Here is a 5,313-nt window from a genome sequence, read left to right as displayed (position 1 = left end):
CTAAAACACAACCAAATTCACATAAAGAATTAGGTTATGAAGATTAAGTTTGAAATTAGAATTTTTCATTGTCATTGCTATTTTTACCTGTAAACCAAAACTGGGATCCCAGACTTAACCAGGGAACCTACGACTGAGATTGTTGGTATCTCCAAGTTGAGGAAATTGCATTCAAGTACACTGGAGGGGAAAAAAAGGAAGACTATAAATTCAATAATTAGGAAAAAAATGAATAAATTTATTTTATTGAAGTTACTTCAACTTCCACAATCATAATAGTGAAATAGCCAGTTATACAAGTCTAAATGGAATTAAAAAGAGAAACAAGTTTTGAAGAATGTACTAATCATTACGCTGAATAGTTTTGGTGAAATTTATAAATTTAAAAAGAATTCACTAATTTTCTGACTATAATTGACAAAATAAACCAAAAGATTTGAATTCAAAGAGTGAGTCTGCTACACTCTTAGCAAAAAGAAACTGACATTTTTGGTATTTAAATTGCCATGGAGAAAATACTCAACATCCAAAATTACTCACAACAATTCCTTTAAGATTGAAGATCTTTTCTCTCTTGTTGAATTAAACCATGAGATTAGCAAGCTGAGGGATGTATTGTCCTGCATAGCTTTCCCGAGAAATATAGCGATCCCTATACTTATATTGAGGGAATTTCTTGAGCCAGTGGCAAGCAAAGATCAGATTGTCCCTGGCTTAAAAATTAAACCAAATAAACTCTTCAGAAATTCAAAATGTATTAAAATTCAATGCTAAATAACTAAATTCCATTAAGTTTTGAGAATTTACCAGTCATCTTATCATCAACCCCAGCATAATAGGAGTCATTAGAGAAGTAAGAGAACCCAACTCCTGCTGGTGTCTCCAAATACAACATATTGGCTTCTGTAGGATCACAAACAGAATCTTATAAAAGATATCTTTTTATGAGAAAATTAAGAATCAAAAGTTTTACACATACCTTTATTCCAACTAAATTCATTTCTGACTAGAATTTTCCCACTAGGTCTAAAAGACCCATTCTCTGAAAATGCCCCAACCCCAACTGAAGAACAACCGGGCCCATTTCAAAATTCAAGCAAAAAAAAAAAAAAACCAAAGTTAGGGCAAAAACCAGCCCATTTGAAGAAAAGTGATAAAGATGGATCTTTTACCTCCATTCAACCACAAGACAAGAGGCTTTGAGGATGGGTCAGCCTCAGCTTCAGCAAAGTAGTAGAAGATAGATCTCTGCTTCATCTTGTCAACTGTGAGAGAGCTTGGTTATCTTGTCTTCTGCTAATGAGGAGCAGAGATGGAAGAGAGCTGCAGCGGCCATGATTCGAGAGATGGAGGAGGGAGGGTCTTGGAGGGGGGAGAGGGAGATGGGAAATTTGGGGATCTGGATGGGGTCTTGCCGTCTTGGGGTCATGGGGGTTTGTGAAGCGGATAGGGTCACGAGAGAGAGAGATAGGGGTCACGAGAGGATGCGGGGAGGTTTCGATAAGAGTGGTTTAGGGCGGAGGTTAGGGTTTGGATCCAATCTAGGGTTAGGGTTTCGTCGAGGGGGTAGGAGATTGGGGTCGGGGTTGAAGGAGAAGAGGGGATTTCTTTATTTTGATCGGGTGAAGAGGGGTTATACGAAAGAAAAAAAGAATAGCTTTTTTGGTTAAAGTTTGGGCCCATAATAAAACCGTCTCGTTAGCTCAGTACACTTTTTTTTTTCAAGCCTAATTTAAACCCAACATTTTATTTTAAAGCGTTCTCTTAGACTCTATCGTAACAGTTGGAACCGTCTCATAACTGTCCCCTTAGGAGGCAAAGGGGACGGTTTTAAACCGTCCCTAAAGAACCGTCCCCGTATATCTATTTTGTGGTAGTGAAAATTACAACCAAATTCAAGGTGAGTTAGAACTAACACGTTGTGAGTTAGGACTAACACAGGAGCCTAAGAGCCATGAATTAGAACTAGAACTAACACGCGGTGTGTTAGAACTAACACGCGGTGTGTTAGAACTAACACGCGGTGGGGTAGAACTAACATGCGGTGAGTTAGGACTGACACGCAGTGATCAAGATATCATGTTGATATAATACTTCTATTTAACTGATTTTACCTCTCTGACTGATCAAGAGCAAACTCATAGAAGAACCTCTCAGCATCAGGTGCTTGCAAAATTGAATCATTTGAAGAACTGGAAGCTGATGATTCAGTACTACTAGACAAGATACTACTACCAAAAACACATGCCAAAACAGCCCTTAATGGGGAAAGCTTAGCGGCCTTAGCCAAGTGTTTTACTATATTCAACTGAAGAGGGTAAAGGTGGTTTCCCGGGGATGTAGAAAATGAACTATGCAGACTCCCCTTGCACAATTGAACTTTATTCTGCAAGCTTGCCTTTGAAAAAGTAGGTAAAATAGGGATGCAAGCCAACCCATGACCAGACCTTGGAGGATAAACAGGCGGTACACAAGCTGATATAACTTCGTGAACAAAATCCACGCACATGATATCAGCTATCTTTCCAGCTGCGTCAGTACTTCCTCGCTCAAAAACAAGACGAGTTAGAAGCTGAGGAGAGAGGAGATGAGAGCGTTGGGTTTGAGGGATTGAGGAGAGTAATGGAGAACTAACATAGTTATTGCAAATGATAGGGGAAAAAAGGGGGGAAATTTCCCTCCATTTCTTTCATCAGTTCACATTTAATTGGACTTGACTATCTAAGCGTCTTGGGAAGAAGGAGAAGGGCAATTTCGGGTTCTTTTCAAAATACAATCGCTATTTTGTATACCGCTGACGTGAAGGGGCCTTGAAATATTAAACGGTACTTTTGGGGGCTTATCCACACGGGGCAAAATACAAGGGGCCTCGTCACATGAAGTTTTTGCTTTTGGGGCCTCGACACAATTTTCCCTATTTTATAACATCGGCTACAGCAAGGGCTTGATGTCAATATGTTAATAGAAAATGGCTCAGTGGTATGCTAACGAATTGGACCACTTTGAAAACGAGACTTCATAAGTACTTTTATTTATTAAGTATTTAGTTTCATAAACTATCTTTTAGGATTAATTAGATTTGTATCTACATAGGTAAGGCGGATAACTCCAAGAAGACAAAAATAATTTTGTTAAGTTTGTATCACTTCCTAAGCATGTGATTAGCATGTGATATGTTTAAGATTCATTTTTACCCAGTTGTTAAGCACATGATGAAAAGTATATGTTAGCAACTTTTTATTCACCAATAAGTATCTTTATGAGCTCTAACGAACATTGTTACACTCATAATAACTCAGAAATATATGATTTTTCTTTTTATGATATTTATCGTTATAAATGGGCGTAATTCTATCTCCGATTATTGTTCTAGAGAAGTCATGGGCCACTACTCTCTTGAATTGCCTCTGATTGTGACAGCGCACATGATATCTTGTTCTATTCAGTAGCCGCTAAATCTATCTATATACTAAAGCTATTGGGGTTAGTACCGTAGCTTGACACTATTCATTCTACAATGCACCCCAATAGATTATTGTTATAAGAAACAATAAGTAATTTTTTGTTACAAACTCAATGTTCAACCCAAGTTGCTTATAAGTCCACCACTTCAAAAATTCATATCAAGTACCTAATGCTATGTAGGTTTGAAATATTTCTCAGCTCCGCAACATCAGCTCAATGTAGTTAAAAGTAATAATAAATAAATAATTTTTTTATCTACAAACCCAATAAGCTAACACAATTTACTTTAAGTCCACCTACTTGAAAAAGTAATCATAAACAAAAATACTCCATCAACTCCAATAATATAATGTAATGCAATAATATTATGAAGGACCATATAAAGAGTTTTTTTGCTATAAACCCTAAATACCCTAATTTATTTTTAAATTCACTCACTTCATAATCATCTTTGACCTAAAATACTCCAATGAATTACTTTTAAACTTAATTTATATTTTATAAATTTGTTAGATCATAAGTTGCAACTATAGATTGATTATTTAGCTATAAATATTATCCTTGTTATTTTCAAACATACCCATTACAATGATTTTTTTAATTATAAATTTAAAGTATTAGATATATTTATTTTTAAACTACACAATTCGAAAATCACTCTTAGAGTCAAAAAACTATATCAACCGATTTTTAAGCTCAAGTTGTGACATTTTGTACGTATGGATTAAGTTGTTATATTTCCACTTTGACTTGCTATAATTCTTTTCTAAGAATCTAGGTGTATCGTATTTTAGACCAAATGCTTAAGCATTATATTAGGTTTTTTCTCATATTGTTGTAATATCATAAATGGTAGATATGGTTTTTCCTATAAGTTTAAGGTTTTATGCTCATTTATTTTTAAATTCACCCACTTTGCAAAGATTTTTTCCCTAAATCAAAAGTATTGTAGCAGTTTTCTATACATGTAAGTTGTTATATTTCATTTTAATACGTAAAATTTTATTCTAAGTGGTTAGGTAGAGAAGGGATTCTATCTGAAAACTCTATCTAATAGGATAATCTATATTACTCATTGGCAGTTAAATTTAGTTTGTAAATTATGGTTATCTATTAATGGTGTAAACGACCCCACTTTTATATATAGAGTGGTTTTCTTAGAAATCCTACTATTTTGATACACCATGTATTTTATAGATAAAATACTTAATAGTGTTGCATTTTATTTCTCTTCCATGTTAATAAGGCGGCATCGAAAAAATTCTTTTTTGTATAAACTCAACATTTTAGTCTATTGCTTTTTAAACTTACTCTCTTCCTAAAAGAAGTTTTTGTATATACGCCCAAAATCTTGCTTTAATTTCATTTATTTTTAAAGTCACTTACCTCCAAGATCACTCTTGAGATCCAAAATACTCATTCAAACAAATCTTAAACTCACTTTACATTTTCACCGCTCATCATATGTGAGTGTATTTTGTTATAACCTTGTACATTTCTATTCTAAATCTAAAGTCACACTATTTATTTTTAAACTCACTCATTTCTAAAGCTACTCTTAAACACAAAATACTCAATATTATTTTTAAATCTATTTTGTATTTCAACGATTTGGTATACATTGTGAGTCATTATATTTTTTATTTTAAGTGGTCAGGTATAATGTATTTTTTAACTATATATTTAATCCATAAAGTTTTTTTTTTTGGGTTTTTCGGCTTTAAGCCCAAAGTTCCCCTCTATTTTTTGAGCACACTCATATTCATAGTAATTTTTTCTAAATGGTTAGGTGTACTACGTAATCAGATGATTTAACCATTATATTTTAGCTTTTTCCATGTTAATATT

General features: G+C 34.0%; 1 pseudogene; it reads right to left on the bottom strand.

Moving 5' to 3' along the window:
- On the bottom strand, positions 520-2,509 carry LOC109826829 (annotated as a pseudogene).

This window comes from Asparagus officinalis, chromosome 10, assembly GCF_001876935.1.
Source record: "Asparagus officinalis chromosome 10, Aspof.V1, whole genome shotgun sequence".
Lineage (NCBI taxonomy): Eukaryota > Viridiplantae > Streptophyta > Magnoliopsida > Asparagales > Asparagaceae > Asparagus > Asparagus officinalis.
This window is presented reverse-complemented; position numbering and strand designations above follow the sequence as displayed.